Source organism: Balaenoptera musculus, chromosome 8 (assembly GCF_009873245.2).
Source record: "Balaenoptera musculus isolate JJ_BM4_2016_0621 chromosome 8, mBalMus1.pri.v3, whole genome shotgun sequence".
Lineage (NCBI taxonomy): Eukaryota > Metazoa > Chordata > Mammalia > Artiodactyla > Balaenopteridae > Balaenoptera > Balaenoptera musculus.
In genome coordinates, this window is record NC_045792.1 from 94,149,559 (window position 1) to 94,167,914 (window position 18,356).

Genomic DNA, 18,356 nt, shown 5'->3' on the forward strand with positions numbered 1-18,356 from the left:
CCTGACAAGAGCAGAGCAAGCATTCGTACCCAGGTTTGTCTTGATTGCAAAACCTGGACACTAATCACCTCTCTTCCCAGGTATCCTAGAAACAGCCAGGGGAGAAAGAGAAAAATGATGAGATGGGAACCAACTGGAGAACTAGTTGAACACTTGGTGCCTGGGTGGGTACATTGTTTGTTCTTCAGGTCTAGGGCTGGCCTGGCTGGGTTTGACCCAGGCTGGCTCCGTGAACCGTTTGAGGATCCCCAGCCCTCAAGAGACTGGACGTCTCTCCTCTAGTGGCCCTTTATTAGAGAAACTGCTGGTGGAGGATGTCAGAGACTCTGGTCTGAACAAGAACCAGTTCTGCCTGCACTTCAGAGGTCTTCCTCTTGGCAGGAGGGAAACAGACATGTAACTGGGAGAGAAGGAGGGGTCTGGCGGCCCAGTGACCCATTTTGCTTTTCCCGCCAAGTGGGCATCAAACAGGAGGGCAGGATTCATTTCCCCCACCCCCACTGTAGCTAGATCTGCCCAGGGGCTGGGGTCTCAGGCCCCATGCAGAAGGGGGACCCCTGCTGGGAACCAGCCCCTGTGCCCCAGCCTACATTCTCCCCCGCGGGGCCCCCCAGCCCAGAGCCAGCCTCTCTGATGCCACTGCCAAATACCAGACCACTTATCAGGCTTTTCCAGGGAACCGGTGTCCCCAAGCAGAGCTCCAAGCCTGCAATTAGGAAAGCAGCAAAGGGCTTATTTTTCTCTGGACTGTGGGCTTTTCAGTGGGGAGATAAGCTTGGTCTGGATTAAGCTGGAGGGTAAAAAATATTTACTCTCAAACAATGCTCTGTCTAGGAGCGAATCTGGACCCTGGGGCTTCCAGGGGTCGGGGTCGCCAGGGGGTCTGCCCTCTCCTGCCAGGTCCCCAGACATCTCCCCTCCCTACCCACCGTCAGCTGAGCTGGTTCCACAGCCCAGTTCCCCCCAGTGCTTGCTCTCATTATGAAAGGAAAATGAGAAGAAGCTATAATGTTCAGTACATTATTATCTGCAGAGCAGCTGGCCTGTGCAATTATCTCCTCCAATACGTATGACTACCTTGGGAGTCGGGCTTACTGATCTCTAAATAGATCTAGACTCAAGTCCCAGCTCAGTCACTTTCTAGTTCTTGACCTTGAGGAAGTGGTTTCATTCCCTGTGAGCCTCAATTTTTCACCTGTAAAATGGGAGTGATAATAGGCGCCTCAAAGTGTGGTCATGATGAGCCATGGTGTATATAAAATACCTAACCAGGCCCCTGTTCCCAGCAGTGCTTAATAAACGGTAGTTTGTTTTAGGAAATAGTAGTATTTCTGGTAATGTAAGCCTCATATAGGTGAAATCAGAGCTTTTGTTCAGTGGCAAAGCTGAGATTCAGACTCAAGGCAACGAAGTCCTGGCCCCGTGTGAGCCTGGCCTCCAACCAACCAGCCAGGGAGGGGCCCAGGGCAGGAGCCGGGTGGGCAGGGGGGCCCTGATTGGGGTGGCCTTGCAGACACAGCCTCAGGGTCCAGAGCGGGAGGGAAGGCCGCAGTGCTTCCTGTCTCCCATCCCCTTGGTGGAACAACTGGACCATTCTCCGCTTCTACTCCCTGTGTTTCACTGATTTGTGCCCCTGGAGGCTGGGAGAAGAGCACCCTGGCTCATTCCTGAGAACAAAGACGGAGGTCAAGGCCATCTCTCCTTCAGGGCAGGCTCTGGCTCCAGGGAAGGAAGGGGGAACTGAGAATCAACTAGTGCCTGCGCCGACCTCCCCCTCCCCCATTGCCCGTGCTGTAAAAGGAGCCCTTCTGGGTTCTAGTGCAAACTTTACCACCCGTGACCTAGCTGTGAGGCCTGCGGAGGCCCCTGCCCCTCTCTGGGCCTCATCCTCTCATCTCCAAAATGAGGGGCTCAGAAATAAACAGAACATTAGCAGATGCAAACTAATGTGTATAGAATGGATAAAAAATAAAGTCCTATGTATAGCACAGGGAACTATATTCACTATCCTGTGATAAACCATAATGGGAAAGTATATGAAATAGAATATATATATATTTATAAATAACTGAGTCACTTTGCTGTGCAGCAAAAATTAACACAACATTGTAAGTTAACTATACTTCAATAAAATTAAAGAAAAAAAAAAAAGAAAGAAACAGAAGGGACCACTGCCTATGCTGGAGAAATCGGGAAGGCTTCATGGCTGAGGAGACATCAAGCGGGGCATTGAAGGGTGAGAAGAAGTTCTCCAAGCAGAGAAGAAAAGAAAAGGTATTCCAGGCCCAGGTTGCAATACGCACAAAGACCCAGCAGCTTCAGAGTGTGAGGTTTAAATGGCCCTTTTGCAATGATTTGTTTTAATTATATGAATAATACATGTTCCTAGTAAGAAAAAAAAAACACCTGAATATAAAGAATAAAAGAAAAAAAATCACCAGTAGGAAGTTAATATTTGATACCGTTTTTAGCCCTTTTTAATATGATTAAGGAAGGGACCTTTAAGCTCCCTAATATATGGAGTTATCTCAGATTCTAGGCAGACAGGGAAGAACAAAGAACTGTCTTCTGGAAGTGGAGCCAGGCCCCAAGTGCTGGACAGACAGACAGCGTTTCCTGGGAGTGGGGACTGGGGAGATCACACCAGTGGGGACAGACGCACAGGCAGACCCTCGGGGAAGCGGGACAGCACCAGCGCCTGCCCGCCGCGGCCCCTCACAGCTCAGCGCCTGCAGCGGGACTGCCAGTGCCGAGGAGGGGAGGCCAGGGGAGGGTCTCTGTGAGCATGAATGAGGCTTGTGGGAAGCCCCTGAGCCTGTCAGCTGGCAAAGGTGGCCGTCCGCCGCCAAGCAGCTGAGGGGTTCCCCGTAATGGCTTATCTGTGGTTTCCTAAGCTGTCTGGCTGCAGGGTACGGTAGGCTGGGGAGGGGCCCAATGACACTGTGAAGTCACTGCTGTGATCTTGCCAACTCTTCGGCGCCACCTTTAAAATATGGTTCATCTTAATGGACAGGGGCTACGAGGGCGGTGGGCAGGGGCAGGGTGGGCGCCCAGGACAGCTGGCCTGAGCTGGCAGCAGTGGGTCAGCATTGGCGTGGGGTGGTCTGTTCACTCCTCGGCCTCCAGGTCCAAGGCCAAACTTGAGGTCTCTTCCTGAGTAGCTCCACATCTTCCTTGGACTCCTGCCTCATTTCTGCCAGCCCCCAACACCAGCGAATTTTCCCCAGAGGCCTTACTCAGGCCCTCCTCACCTACGTGATGTAGTTAAAACAGCCCACGATGGAACCCCTGCCCACCTGCCTCTGTCATCCTGGGCAGTCTGGGCATCTGGGGTCCCTGGGGGAACCCCAGAGCCTTGTGGATGGAGCAGGGGGACACAGTGACCACTGGAACCATCGTCACCTTGGCTGTGAAAACAGGACAGGGTGTTCCGTTTCCTTCATGGCCCCTGTGAAGTCTGTTAACAGCAACTATGAAGTTATGGCGAATTCCCAGTCCTCCTAATTAGTGTTAATATGGGCTGGGTGAGCTAGTCATGGGAAAATAGATGTCTTTGTTTGCGTTCTCGAAATTAGACCACTGCTTCTGCCTTTAGGTGTGATTCAGCTGCGTTCTATTCTCTCCCCCCATCTCTTAGTCCTATATCTGGCATCGTGAACGTACACATGGTGTACATGCCCGCCGACCATCATATTCACTGTGTGCACACACATATACACGTACACATACGCACACACACAGCAGCACAACAGACTACAAGTCTTTGGATGCTGGATTAAGACATCATTTTGCAAAGCAAACACCAAAAACCAAAGAGCGTTTCAGCCATGTTCCCGGCCCTCTTTGGCGATACCATTGGAAGCCCCCTCTCCCATGCCATACCCCGACCCCAGAGACCCCCGTGCACCGGCCTCCCCAAATTAGACCGTATTAACAAACCATTACATGTTCCAATTAGCATGGCAAGTGAACCTGGATGGCTGAGCAGGGTAATAACGCTCTCCTCTTGCTGTTAACAGGCCGAGGCACATTTCCCTAGGAGGGAGGATCCCCCCGTCTGTTGGAATAATGAGATCTGTGCAAGGCTCTCTGCCATCTGAGTCTGAGGCCATCCTGGAGGAGGTTCCCTTTGGACCAAGCAGGAGGGAGGCAATGAGTGAGGTGATGAAACTAATATTTATTGTGCAGTGTTGGCTGTTGAGCCAATGCTAGGATCTTCTACCTAGGATGGTGCTTTTTCAACTGAGTTGTGGGTACTCACAGGGCCTGGGGTACTCCTCCCCAGGCCAGGGGGTACACAGAATCTCAGGATTAGCCCTGCGTGTCCTAATGGAACATCAATACACTCAAAGATTTGGAAGATTTTAATACCTTATTTTTATATTAAAACAACTGTGGATATACTTTGCAATCAAATGAAAAAATACATATAGATGGCATGAATATGTGAGGTGAAACAGGAGATTTCCACTTTCTTCTCTGGGCTGGGCCCCCAGATTTCCAGATGAGTGGGGATAACAGGATTCCTTCCATAGCCACTGCAAGAACTGAGGAGGGAGAGTTTGTGAGGTTCTAAGCCATAGCATAATGCTGTGTGATGTTGGGCAAGCCACTACACCTCTCTGATCCTCCCATCCCTGAGCAGCACAGTGGAAATGGTAATAACAGCTCCTCAGGGCCAGCTTCACAGGTATGCAACCTGGGCAGTGGCACAGAGCCTTGCATTTGGTTTAATGCTCTGCTGTTGCCATCTTGAAAATCTTAATAACTTTTGAATAAGAGACGCCTCATTTTTACTGGGCCCCACAAATTCTGTAGCTGGTCCTTCATCTTCTGATAGCGTTTTAGCAAGAGTTAAATCAGAAATGTGTGAAAGAGGCCCATGCAGAGATTGATTCCTCCCTCCCTCTCTTCCTTCTTTCCTTCCTTCCCCAAACGTCCATTGAGCACTCACTCTGTGGCAGGTACTGTACCAGATGCTGGGATTCAGCAATGAACCAGACAAAGTTGCTGCCTTCCTGCATTCAAGGGAAGGAGGCAGAAGAAAAATAACTGGAAGAGAACTTTGTTGGAGATAAGCGTCAACAACAAGGGGATAGATGTGACTGGGGAGAGGGACTATTTTAGGTTGTTGGGGAGCAGGGTTGGGGGTGGTCAGGGAAGATCTCCCTGAGGAATTTGATCAGAGACCTGAATGAAGTGAGGAATATGCTGTGTGGAATATCAGAGGGAGAGAGAGTCCCAGGCAGAAGGACCAGCAGGTGCAAAGGCCCTGAGGTAGGCGTGTGCTTACCATGTGGAAGAGATCAGTGTGGCTAGAGCTGGATGGAGTGGGGTGAGGGAGGAGGCGGGTGGTCGGAGATGAGCTCAGCGAGGTGTGGGGGGCCTCGTAAGCTGTTACGAGGATGCGATGGGGGTAAGTAAATGACTGGGGGGTAGACGATTCCTTCAACCAGAGCTGGTTGTTTCTGGTCCCCCGTGGTTAGTTAGTACCTGGAGGCCAGAATGACGGGGGGAAGGATGTCCCATTATCCTCTGGAAACCCAGAGACAAGCTGTCTCTGGGCAGGAATGAGAGGCAGCCCCTCTGCTGTTGGTGAGGGATGACACCTATCTTAACTCTCTTCCTCCTCTGACTGGACAAGAGCTGTCCTGGTCCCAGGGCTGTGAGGCTCCATCTCTGGCAAGCTGTGTGCAATCAAAAGGCCAACCCAAAGGCACCCCGACGGTATCTGTGCCAGAAGAGCCCCCAAGGCGGCCACTGCGATGCATCTTCATAAGCTTTGTCCCCTTCCTCCAAATGAACTCCAAGATATGTAGCATGAATACCAGGGAGCGGGGCAGCCAACCAGCCTCAGTCTCAGGTCCGGAGGACAGAGCTGGAAGCTGTCCCGTGCTGGCTAGTGGTTATACACAGACCCCTACTCCCTGCCAGTGGCCTCAAGGCAGAGGACCACAGCTTCTCCTCCTCCAAGCTTTGTAACCCTGGGGAAGGGGTGTCCCCTCCCTGGGACCCCATCTCCTCATCTGTAAATAGAGATACTAATAGTGACATGAGGATTAAATGAGAGGGCAGCCGAAGCACACAGAACATAGGAAGTGTTCCCTCCCTGGGACTTTTTGGGAGTTGGGGCCCAACCCGAGTGTCACCTCTGAGACTCTGCAGCTGGCCACAGCCCACCTGAGAAGTGAACTGCAGAGGGCGAAACCATCTGAAGACCAGCGCATAATGCTGAAGCCCTTCAGAATATGCTGTGTGACTGGGGGCAGGTCCTCAGAGCCATCATCTTTAACATGGAAGAGACAGACTCTAGGACCTCGGGGGCCCCTCAAGCCTTGACGTTCTCTAAGGTGGGAAAGTGATGGAGTCCTCCGTGACAGCCCATCCACCAGGACACCACTCCACTCTGGTTGGGGGCAGCAGACTGCAGGCCCCACATACACCTGGTGGCCCTAGAGGGACAGGCCCTGCAGGCTGGAGGCTCTGGCTGTCAGTCCTTCTGCAGCAGGCCTAGGGCTCCTGCTACCACAGATGGGAGAGGGGCAGTGTCAGGCTGTTGTTACAAGCCTGCACTCTGGAGCAGCCCTGCGCTTTCTAGCTGTGTGGCCTTGAGCAAGTGACTTAACCTCTCTGAGCCTCAGTGGTCACAGCTGAAAAATGGGGGTAATAAAGCATCTACCACATAGGGTTGCAAGAGCCAGTGAGAACCGTGTGTGGCCCATGCAGCTCTGTAGACGTGCAACACATTCTTATTGTTTGTTCTCTCCTGGTGAACTGGTTCCACAGATGAGGGCGGGGGCCCTCCTTCCCAGGTCCTGGCTTCTCAGACTCCTGCCACCCTCTGAACCTCTGCCACTGCCCCTGAGGGCCAGTCCCCTCCAGGAGCGGCTGGGCAGGTGTAACCTCGTAACAAGGACAAGACATCCTGGGAAGAAAGGGTTTCTTTGAGCATCACTGATGATGTCGGGCAAAGGATCCCTAAGTCCATATTTTGGAGGGAAAGGGGGCCTTAAAATGGTGTGAGGTAACTGAAAAGTAGCAGAGAGAAGGGCACAGCCCTGGGCGTTAGAATGCACACAGGTCAGCCCTAATCCTAAATCCTTCAGGGTCTTTATCCTAGTTTTCTCCTCCATGAACCAAGGGTATTATACCTTGCAAGGTTGTCAGAAACCTTCAGTGGGATGTATGTGAAAATATATATTCTCCACCCAGGGCCCAGCAATGCAAGCGGGCCTTTACAGAGGCCCCGCTGTATGCCAGGCCCTGTTCTAATCATACTCCATATTTCATTCATCCCAATTGACTGGGAGGCACTGGTTGCCCCAGGGCACAGCTAGGAGGTGGCTTATCCCCACCCCCATTGCCTCACTCGGGGTAATGGATCCAGGATTTTCTTTGGGCTTATCTCTTACTGGAACATTTACCTTGGAAAGTCCAATATGAGGCCTCTACAGAAAATGTTTCCCACAGGATCTGTTCTCCAATAACATTTACTGTTCAGAATTACACCCAGGAAGAGACAGTTGCTGGAGTAATGGCCTGAGGCAAAATTCAGAACTATCTGGCCAACACTCACCTTAGCTCCCGGTGCAGCCCTGCTGCCTAGGTCTGCCTGGATGTGACCCAGGTCTGCACAAGCGGTCAGGGACCTGGTGGCTCTGGAGTCACCTTCGAGGAGCTCAGAGGTGCTTGCTCAAGGTCACGTGAGCGCCTGGGGATAGGCTCAGACTGGAGCCCAGGATGGCCTCATCCTAAAGCCTGCTCTGTATACCCACCCCCCTCCCCATCCCTGTGGGGTCCCTGGGAAACCCCAACCTTGCCCCTTGAACTTGCTGAGTCTTCCTCTTTCTTAATTATTGGGCAGCCAGGGGGAAATGAAACACCTGCCACGTTCTTCCTTTTCTCAGCAAGGAGGTTCCCCCAAGATCCCTCTGCCCCAGCAGGGCGCCGGCAGTCCTGAGGCTGCCTTGGGCAAGCAGGCTTTGTACAATGGTTCACACGTGCAGATCCTCTAAAGTAAACGTGGCCACTGCCCGCTGGGGGTCACACTCCCAGGGTAGGGCTAGGGGATCTACGTCCAGGACCCCGATGAGGTGGGGTTTAAGAGAAAATGGTTCCAGCCGCCATAAGCTGGTAGCCTTCCACCCCTGCAGGAAGTGGTCCCAGTAGCGTGTGTGTATGTCTCTGTGTGTGTGCACACATGTGCACGTGCATTCAGAGAGGGGAGAGAGCGCAGACAGAGTTGAGACTCGGAGATGGACAGGCAGAGGGGAAGCCCGGCACTCAGGAGCCGAGACAGAGAGGGGGGCTTAGTCCCGCCACAGAGCCAGCTGGTAGCCGTGAAGTCCACAACTGAATCCAGATCCCTGGACCTTTTATCCTTACATCCTCTGGGGTTGCAGAAAAAGTACCAATTTGCCTGATTGGAGCCTGGCCTGAAGTCCCCTCTGATAGCTCTCTTCTGAGCACCCCCTCCCTGACAAAATAGGGGACACACAGGCAAGTGGCACCGTTGCTCTGTGTGCTCTGCACGGCAGCTGAAGCACGTGTGAGTGGCTGTGTGGCCTCCTTCACCGCTACGCTCAGAAACACCCCACACACCCTAAGATCGACGTTCACCAGGGGCGAGACCACCTGCCCTCCGCCCCCAGTGTCCTTGTTCCATCGGGGCCTTCTTAAGCCCCGACCCCTTTATTTTGCTGACATTTAGCTCTGGAGGCTACAGACTGGGCTGTATTTACATTTTTGAATGACGAGGGCTGCTCATCAAATATTCAGGCCACCATTTCCATTTCTAAAAGGACAGTAAGTGAGTACTCTCCACCCAAAGTGGAGCCAATGACACCCAGGTGTTTGCTCAGCATTGGTGCTGGGAGCCACAAAACTGTGGATGAGCAAAAGGCGTGGCTTCCAAATGAACAACAAAAGCTTCCACTTCTAGAGCTTTCCGTGGCAGCACAGTCCCATCCACATTCACAGGACCTGCAAGATCACAGGTTCGTTGAGGCTCAGAGGATCCAAGGTCATGGAGGTAGCGAGTCGGGGAGACAGTTCCACCCAGCCATTCCGATGCCTTTGGCCACTCTGCAAGCTGCCTCTGCAGAGAAGCCCCGGAGGCCGGCGGGTGGCAAGTAACTTGCTCGACGTCACATGGTTAGCTAGCAGCAGAGCAAGTTCCAGACCCTGAGCCCCCAGTTCCCACTGCAACACTCTTTTCTAGTGGGTTTAATTCTGGAGAGCTCCATGGTTTGCCCCACAAACTTCGGGACATCTTAGACACCCTCTAAGTCCAGATGCTGGAACTACCTGCCTGGGTCCAAATGCCAGCCTAATAGCTGTGTGACTCAGGGCAAGTTAATTTACTTCTCTGTGCCTCGGTTTCCTCATCTGTAAAATGAGCATACTAATTGTACCCACTTCATAGATTATTGTGAATTAAAGGTTAATAGATACGAAGCGTTTAGAACGGTGCCTGACACATAGTAAGCACTCTGTAAGTGTTAACTCTGATCATCACCACCATAGCCACCCTGCTCCCCTCCCCAGGGATGCAGAAGCTATGACTGGCTCAGATCCACCCAAACTGCACACCAGACTCCCTGCCCCTTCTAACTGCTATTGGGCCTCAGCAGAGAAGAGAAGAGGCCTTCCAGGCACAGCAGACTAATCCAAGGGCACATCCTTGGCTTGTAATGTGCTCTGCATGGGTCATCTGTCATCCACTAGAGCCTCAGAGAGGGGCCAAGCCTGCAGCAGGCAGGCTGCCCAGGGCTGCCCAGACACTACAGGCCCATTAGATGAACAAAGTGGGGCTTTCTGCCCCATTCTACAGATGGAGAAACCAAGGCCTGGAGAAGTTTTATTTTTTATTATTAGATATTATTTTGTCAAAAGGAAATAGAAATTCTCTCCTGGGGCTCTGTAAGATCCAAATACTTACTTATCCCTACGGCTTCCTGGTGGGACTGCCAGCATCCTTCCTGGCCTGTAAATCACTGATGTTTGGTGGCACTGGTGAACAGGCTTCTGTGGAAGGATGAAGCACTCCCTTTGTCTGAGCCCGGTTCCTGTCTCTGTCTAAGCCCAGCCCTTTCCCTATCCCCATCCCTGACCGCATCTTTCTTTAGGGCTCCTAGGAGCAGCTGGGATGATTTTTTATGGGGAGGAAAAAAAACAGGTTTCTCTGACTCCTGCCTGTTCGTCTACTCAGGCCCCGGCCCCGGATCTTCCTTTTGATTCATTTCCTCTCAGGATCTTTCTCAAGCCAGGCAGGACTCTCAGTCACAGTCTCTCTGCTTTTCCATTGTTTTTCCTCCTTAACTCGAGCTCCAAATACCTGTAGTCATTCCTCTTATGGCAAGGGGTTGTGGCCTCCCTAAATCGGGCCAGGTGACTAGAATGAATTGTAGTTGCCCTGGGAAGACCCAGTGTCTCTAATATTTACTACCAAGCAAATGTAAGTGGGGCAGTGCGCCCTGTGGGCGTAAGGCTCAGGGCGGTGCTTGGCTTCTGTTCTGGGGACAGTTCCTGGTCCCTGGGGAATCGAGGGAGCCTGCCATGGGGTGGAGGACGCTCTGGGAAGGAGAGGACAGCCTCACCAGTCTGCTCTCAGCACAGGAAAACTCCTTTCTGGGGAGGGAGGATGCGGTTGCCTCTGCGTGGGGGTACTCCGGGATCACCCAACTTTGAGACACCCCCATCCCCCATGCTGCACCAGGGCATCACTCAGGCAGGAGGGAGGTGAGCCAGGGCCAGTGCCGTCCCCTCGCTGAACACTGACAGGCTGAGATCCAAGGAGGCTCATTGCAGACAGGAGAAGACAAAGTGAAATCCATGGGACATTGATAGTACCTGGTGTAGTTCAAGGAGCCGTGCAATCAGCAGCATATACCTGGGTTGAAGCCCAGCTCCAATGGGAGCTGTGTCATCTCAGGCAAGCTCCTTAACTCCTCTGGGCCCCACTCCCCATAAAATACTACAGTCATCTCTGCTCTGCTTGCCTTGCTGGATGGCTATGAGGATCAAGCAAGAGCATAAAAACAGGAGGGCTTTGGGAGCTGTAAAGCAGAGTATTGATGTCAAGAGTTGCATTGTGATTAATGTAAAGCAGGAGGGAATTTGGTTAGATGCCAGGAAGAACTTCCCTACTTCAGGAGGAGACATCAGAATGAGGTTATGGGGATTGTCCTCCTTCCTGAAGATCTTTAAGAATAAGATCAGATCAGTCTGGCTGTTTAAATTAGTCTTGAGGTTGGCAGAGGCATTGGCCAAATGACTTTGGATGTCGTTTCTATCTTTCTCCTGACACTATAGTCAGTCAGTTCAATCAGGCAGAAAGCGACCAGAGGCCACATCTGTGTGAGTGTGTGTGCCTGTGTAAGTACCTATGTGTGTACCTATATCTGTCTGGATGTCTATACGAGTGTCTGTATTATACGTTTGTCTGTGCATGTGTCTGTGTGTCTGCAAGGCTGTGTCTACATTGTTGTCCATGTGCCCATGTCTTGTGTGCAGAGCAAGCTGCTGAAGCCAAAAAACCTCAAGGCGACTCATCTTTATTACTAAGTAGTTGGAAGGATTTCCTTTTGCCGCCCTATCCATCTTGGGAGGATGTGGACAAAGCACCAGGGTGGAAAATGATTTTGAATTTGATCTTTATTTGTTTGTTGTTGTTTTTGTTATACAACTTTCTAAATTTGGACTAAGAACTAGATGAAGAATACCCGCTCTGGAGTGTCCTGCTGAGGCTGGAATACAGGCTTCCCCATTTCCCTGTGATCTTGGTGTCTGACTTCCCCTCTCGAGGCCTCAGTTTCCACATCTGTGAAATGGGGGCGCCTCCCTCACAGGGTAGTGGTGAAGATTAAGCAAATTAGAGCCTGTAAAGCCCTTAGCACAGTGCCTGGCCCTTAGAAAGGACTTCATACATGCCCGCTGTTACAGGTATTAGCTATCAGCGATGTTTCTGGCCTGGCTCCTGATAGATGTAGCTAAAAGAGCACTGGCTGTGGAGCCACCCGGCCTTGGGGTCAAGTTTGCCACTCAGCAGCTGGGTTCAAGTTTGCCACTCAGCAGCTGTGTGGCCTTGGGCAACTCACTTCACCTCTCTGATCCCGGTTCTCAGCTGTAAATTGGGAACAATAGTATGCCTGCCTCATAGGATTATAGTGAGGCTCAAAGGAGAGAATGTAAGACCTTAGCATAGTGTCTGCTGCACTGTAGGCACTTAAGAAAAATAGTCCACCTGCAACAGAGATTCCCCTGGACCCTCTCCACTCCCATTACCCCCGCAGTGGAATTCCGTATCTCACCCACTGCCTGGGTTCCTGTTTTATCCTTTCAGACACTAAGCACAGCAACAGAAGCCAGGAGCCCTAGGCACCCTTCTCTGATGGGGCTCATGGGGGAGGGGGCTGCTCTGGCAGGAGCTGCCCGGGCTCCCCGCCCCCTTACCCCGGTTCAGACCTGTGCCCTTTCCCGCCCAGTTCCCAGGGCCCCTTAATACCCGCGAAGCCATTAAATATTTAAATTGGGCTGTGTGGCAGCCAGGTTGCCCCGGCAACAGCCCTGCATATTTTGGGATGGATTACCAAGTCTTTCAAAGGGTCTCCTGCTGCTCCAGCCCTAAGAAGGATGAAACGTGGGAAGGAGAGCGAGTGGGAGGGAGGGCTGGGGGCTCCTGCTCCCCACCGAGGCTTATAGATGCCATAGTCACCGTGGGAAACAGCCAGAGGACTCGAGGGTCAGAGAGAGGGCAGGCTTCTCCCCAGTTTTCAAGAGTCTGGACTTGAATCCAGGACTCGTGCCTGCCAGCCTGTTCTCTTCACCTGCTTCCGTCTTGTGGGCCTGTTGTCTGGATTGGGGTCTGAACCCCAGTTCTGCTCTCACCAGCTGGGCCACCGAGGGAAACTTGCTCACATTCCCTGGGCCTCCGTGTACTCCCGGGTAACTTGGGGATAATTCACCCATTTCAGATGATGTTGGAACAATGCTCAGCATGGCTCCTGGCCCACGCAAAGCAGGAGCAGTTATTATATTGATAATATTCCATCCAGTACCCCCTGTGTGCCCTGAGGGGTCTCAGAGGAAGTGGGAGACACAGCCCTGGCCACCAAAGGCTTATATCTGGTGGAGAAGGTCTGCCAGCAATGGTAAGTGCTGAGGATACATCCAGTGTTCCCTGGCCCTGTCCCCTCCAGTCCCGGTGTGAGTATACCGTGGCTGCGGCCGCTGAATCCACACTCACCTTTCCCAGGGGCCTGGCGTTGCCTGGGATGCGTTTTGAGGCCGGCCCCCAGAGTGTGGCAGGGAGCACCCAGGCTAGGAGTCTGGACTGTGCCGTCCAGCCCTGACTCTGCTGTGTGCCCTTGGGCAAGTCCCTTCCCCTCTGGACGCCAGTCTCCTTGGCTGCAGGATGAGGGTGGCTCTGAGTCACTTTCTCGGGCAGCCGCCCTTTCCAGCCAGCACGGATGCACCAGCAAACCATAAGGATGGCCTATTCCCCGCCTCCACTTCATCCTGTGAGTGCCCCCTTAGGAAGCGAGCCCGAGGTGATGAGGCCAGGCCTGCAAGTTCCTTCTGATCTCCACCTGGACTCTGCTCTTTAGTTCTCAAAGCACCTCCTTTCCTATATTTTATTCCATCTCAAACCCCTGGGGGAAACAGAAGAGACTGCTGCCTCTCTTCCCAGCCCCAGGCTCTCTCCAGAGGCAGGAGGGTTTCCAGAGAATTAAAATCCCCACTCCAGACACTCCAGACACGTGCTGGCTGGTCCCAGCGGGAGGCCAGTGGTGTGGAATCGTTGTCCAGTTTTCTTCCCTTGGAGGGAAGCGGGGGAGACGGGAGGCTGGAAGGAGGCCCTAAGCCACATGTTGGATGCTGGGTCATGTCGGAGAACCTGGGCTCTGGCTGCCCAGGGTGATGGGGGAGGGACGCTGGGCATCTGACTGGCAGACAGCCATTGGCTGGTTCCATGGTTACCCTCCTAGATTTGGGGAGCATGATTTTCAGCCTGCTTGGAGCCCTGGCCTTCCAGATAGACCTCAGGGGGGGTGCTCACCTTGAGGTCTTTGAACCTGACAGTGTAGACCCCCCCCCCACCCCCCGCCCAGTGATGGATCAGAAGGAAAGACCGACCGGTAGGGCCCTCCTTGAGCCCACAGAATCCAAATCTCAGGGCTGGAACCTGGAAGTTTGAGGGCTTAACAAACTCCCCAGGGGCTTCTCAGACTGGCTGGCTCCCTGGCCTCCACTTCCACCCAAGCTGGCTATTGCTGCCCTGGGCAGGAAAGTGGCCACGTGTGGCTATGGTCAGTTTAGGGTTCTGACACCCCTCCTCCTCCCTGCCCCTATGGTCCCATTTGCTCCTGTTGTAAACTTTCTGCCCCTCTGCTGGGGGTGGGGGCTGAGGGGAAAGGGCAGCCTCTGTCTGGGGAGGGATGGAGATTGTTGAGTGACAAACTGGATTGATGAGCCACAGATGGGGTGGGGCGTTACCGTCAGGGATGAACTATGTCTAAGGCAGGAGTGCCTATCCCAGGGTCCATGGATGACATGGAACTCGAGGAACTGGTGAACTTGGGGGAGAAGATTATACCTTTGCTTTCACTAACATTTAACTGAAATTGAGCATTTCCTCCAACTATGATCACAGGCAACAAGCCATAGCTCCATTAGCTGTACTCGTAATGTTGCCATCAATAGATAGAAGCAGATACTTTCATATCACCCCAAAACTGTTGCAGATTTCAATAGTTATCAAATCTATCCCTAGATCTTGAATTTAATGGGTTGATAAAGAAGTATTTGCATATTACAAATGTTTTTTAAATATTCTCATAACCACATTTTAATATAATTGTTTTAATCCTATGTATTTTATTTTATGTAGGGTTGGGGGAAAAGTGAGAGACCCTTGCTAAGAGCTCAGCTCTGGGATCAGGCCAGGGGACCCCGGCAGCCTGGCTGAGTGGCCTGAGGCAGGCCACTCACCGTCTCTGAGCCTGGTTCAATCACAGGTCAGTGGGGAGCAGACCTACCTCCTAGGATTCTTGTGAGGATCTGTATGCCGTTAGTTCAAGGCCAGGTATACAGTAAGAGATAACTAGCTGCAGGCTCTGGTTAGCATAAAGACTAACAAAAGCTTCCAGGAGGCACCCTGGAGAATAATGAGACAGACTCAGCCAGGTGAAGCAGAGGTGTTGCCAGAAGTCACCGCTTCTTCTGCCAGGCAGGGTGGAGAACCCACGTCGGGGAGAGGGCTGCCTGGAGGCTGGGGACACAGTGACACTTCCTAGCACAGGAGGAGCCGCAGAGACAGTTTACTGGCAGATTCCCCCAGACCCAGGTCCCCCAGGGCTGTGGGTTCCCCCCAAAGGCCAAGGGTGCTCACTAAATGGGGAATGAATGAAAGAACATAAAAATGAATGGAGTGTTTTCTGATATAAATTGCCACAGAATAACGGTTGGCTGGGAGGGAGCTTGTTCTTTGCTGATCCAGAGAGGCCGTGGGGTGGACACTCTCTGGATCCCATGGAAGCAGCCAGGTTGCCCACCAGCTTTTGGTGGAAGGTGCAGAGCCTTCCCAGAGGCCTTTGCAAATGGGCCATCTCAGTGCAAAGGCAGGAGTATGGAGCCATGGACCCATCCCAGGAGGTGTCGGGGATGAGCGTCTTCTGTGGCTTGAGTCCAGTCCAGGTCCACGGGGCAGGGGGCAAGGATTGTGGCAAGGGTCACTCTGGGGACCAGCAGCCCAGAGTCCCCAGGGCCACACCTCTGGAGGACGGCCAGGGCAGAAGGATGGGAATCCTGCTTCGTCCCAGCAATTTCTCCAACGTTGGGCCAGGGATTTCATCTCTCTGAGCCTCAGTTTCCTCATGTATAAAACAAGAGTGCCTATCTCCTGGGGTGGTTGGGAGGATTCGATAAAATAATGTGTGTAAAATGCTTTCAGAAGTCAAAATAAATTAAGATGTTCGTCTTAGGGGGCTGCCTGGAGTGGTGGGAAGAGCAGTGGGCTTAAAATCAGGAGTTCCTGGTTCTGGCGCTGCTGTGTGACTTTGGGCCAGACCCTTCCACTCTCTGGCCCTCAGCATCCCCCAGTGTGAAAAAAGAGAGTTGGAGCCAGCCCTCACTAAGGCTTCCTTCTTTGAAGATTCTCTGATGGCAGAGGAGAGGGCTTGCGGCAGTGCCCAGACCTGGTTCTGCTCACAGACTAGAGACTGTGCTTTCCCAGACGCTGCAGCCACTCTGCTTCCAGTGTGGAGGCCGGGGAAGGCTGTCATTTAGGATCCGCTACATCCACCACAGGCTCTGCCCTCAGGAGCCTAATTAGATGTTATCCCCCATCAGCTGTGTCCATGTCCCCGTGTCCGTGCTATCACCAGGCACGCCAGGATTTCGGGCCAATTGCTTGTTTATGAGACCGTCTATCTTGAGATGAGGCCCAGCAGGCACCGCCAGCAAGCAAATAAGTTCTCCCCCCGCCCTCAGCTTGGAACCTGATGGCAAGAATCATCGTTATTCTGACAAGCCTCAGCCCCAAGTCCTGATGAAGGAACACTTGCGTCTTAAGAGTCAGGCAAACCTGAGTCAGTTCTGGCTCTGGGGCCTTTCTAGCCCCTTGGAGCCTTAGTTTCCTCTTCTGTAAAAGGGAACGATGGTTATTTATCTATTGATAATTTGCAGATCTCTTTGGAGGATCATTATAGGTAAATGCCCATAACACAATGCCTTGCAGTATTCACTGAGGCTCAATAAATGTCGGTCCCTGCCCTGTCCTCCACACACAGGCCCCCCAGCTTCTAGGCTCCCCCTGCAGCCCCACCAGGCAGTCAGCACTTGTCTCCCTTCCTGCCCGGCATGCCCTTGGTTGATGTGGCTCACACTCCTCTCTGAGTACCAGGTTGTTAATTCTCAGTAGGCTCTAGTGAGTCCTTGAGGGAGGGAAGCCGCTGGTCTCCGTGCCTTGGACCCAGCCCAGTGCTGGCACTAGCAGGTGCCTGGCGTGCACAGGAAGGAAGGAACTGGATGTACAGCCGCTCAAGTGCTTTTTCCTACACCATCTCTCAATCCACGCAATGACCCTGGGAGTTAGATCTGAGAATGCCCATCTCACAGATGGAGAGATGGAGGCTCAGGTGGTGAGGAAGCTGGCCCACGTCTAACAGCTTGTTGGGGGCAGAGCCGGTACTGGTTGGGACCCAGGTGAGGCCGCGCCCCTGGGACCCCCTGAGGCTCTGCCCTGCACCACAGCGCCCTCACCTGGCCAGAGTGCAGACAAGACGTTTCTCGGCTCCCTCCAGCCCAGATCTACATTTGCTTCCTCCGATGGGGGCTTCTCCATCGCCTCTGTCCACCTGCCTTCTTTTCTCTCTCTCCAGAAAGCATGCCCGGGGCCTGGGGGCGGTGAAAGTAAAAGGAGTGATTTATGAACTGAGCTGTTCTTCTTAATCAGAGAACCCCTCCTGGGCCTACTCTATGCAGATGGGACTGAGCCGCCATCTGGGGCAGTGGGAGAGACAAGATTAATAAAGCTGTCTGGCCCAGGCAGGGGCCTGCAGAGGAGAATGCAGCAGCGCTGCGTGACCTCACACCGTCTCTGCCCCTCTCTGGGCCTCAGGGCTCCCATCTGTCAAGGGATGGCAAGATGGGGTCATCCCCCAAAGGCCTCCAGCTGGCACGGGGGAGGATGCTAGCCAGCCCCCTGGGACGCTGCCTGGTTGCCTGACTCAGGGCAGAGCAGCATTAGGTTGGAAACTTTGGAGACCGAGGCATAGCACTCCCTCTTTCTGGTGTCCTCTCTCTTGTGCCATGTCCATGGATCGATGTCTTATCAGGTGCTCTCGTTTGGAGTCTAGCAGACTTAGGCCTGATTCATGGCCAGGTCTTACTAACCATGTGAATGAATCCAGGCCAGTTAATTATATTCACTGAGCCTCAGTTTCCTCATCTGTAAAATGGGATAATAATGATACCGACCTCCTAGGTAAGATTAAATAAGAGGATGCAGGAGAAATGCTTAGCAGAGTCTGGTACATGGTAAATGCTCAATACTACTAGTTATTATTAGGCTCAATTATCACAAAATTGGAGCAACTAATTTGACTTTGGGGCCATTTAAAGGAAAGATATTTATATGCATCCTGACCAAGCCAGATGTCCATGGTCTGCCCCACACCGACCTCCACTGATAACCAGTGAACATGGTTTGGGCATCCACCTATTTTCAATATATGAGGATGCTGATAATAATAACTCCCCATGGGAACAGTGTTTCCAAGTGTTTTCACATCATATCACTTCATTTCATGAATTCTTACAACCACCTTTGGCTTCAAAATTGAGAATCACAGTTT

At 52.6% G+C, this 18,356-nt stretch overlaps 1 protein-coding gene across 4 annotated transcripts in view; it reads left to right on the forward strand.

The window, feature by feature from the left end:
* Positions 1 to 18,356, forward strand: part of TSPAN18 (tetraspanin 18) — a 183,591-nt gene that overhangs the window by 134,779 nt on the left and 30,456 nt on the right. The window contains exon 4 of one of the 4 annotated variants that reach the window (XM_036860752.1): positions 4,020 to 4,161. The exons of 2 other annotated variants lie outside the window; for them this stretch is intronic. The gene's annotated coding sequence lies outside the window, so the exon portion shown is untranslated. Of the gene's footprint in view, positions 1 to 4,019; positions 4,162 to 14,929; positions 15,018 to 18,356 lie in introns of those variants that run through there. One more of the 4 variants, XM_036860754.1, reaches the window with a different exon arrangement.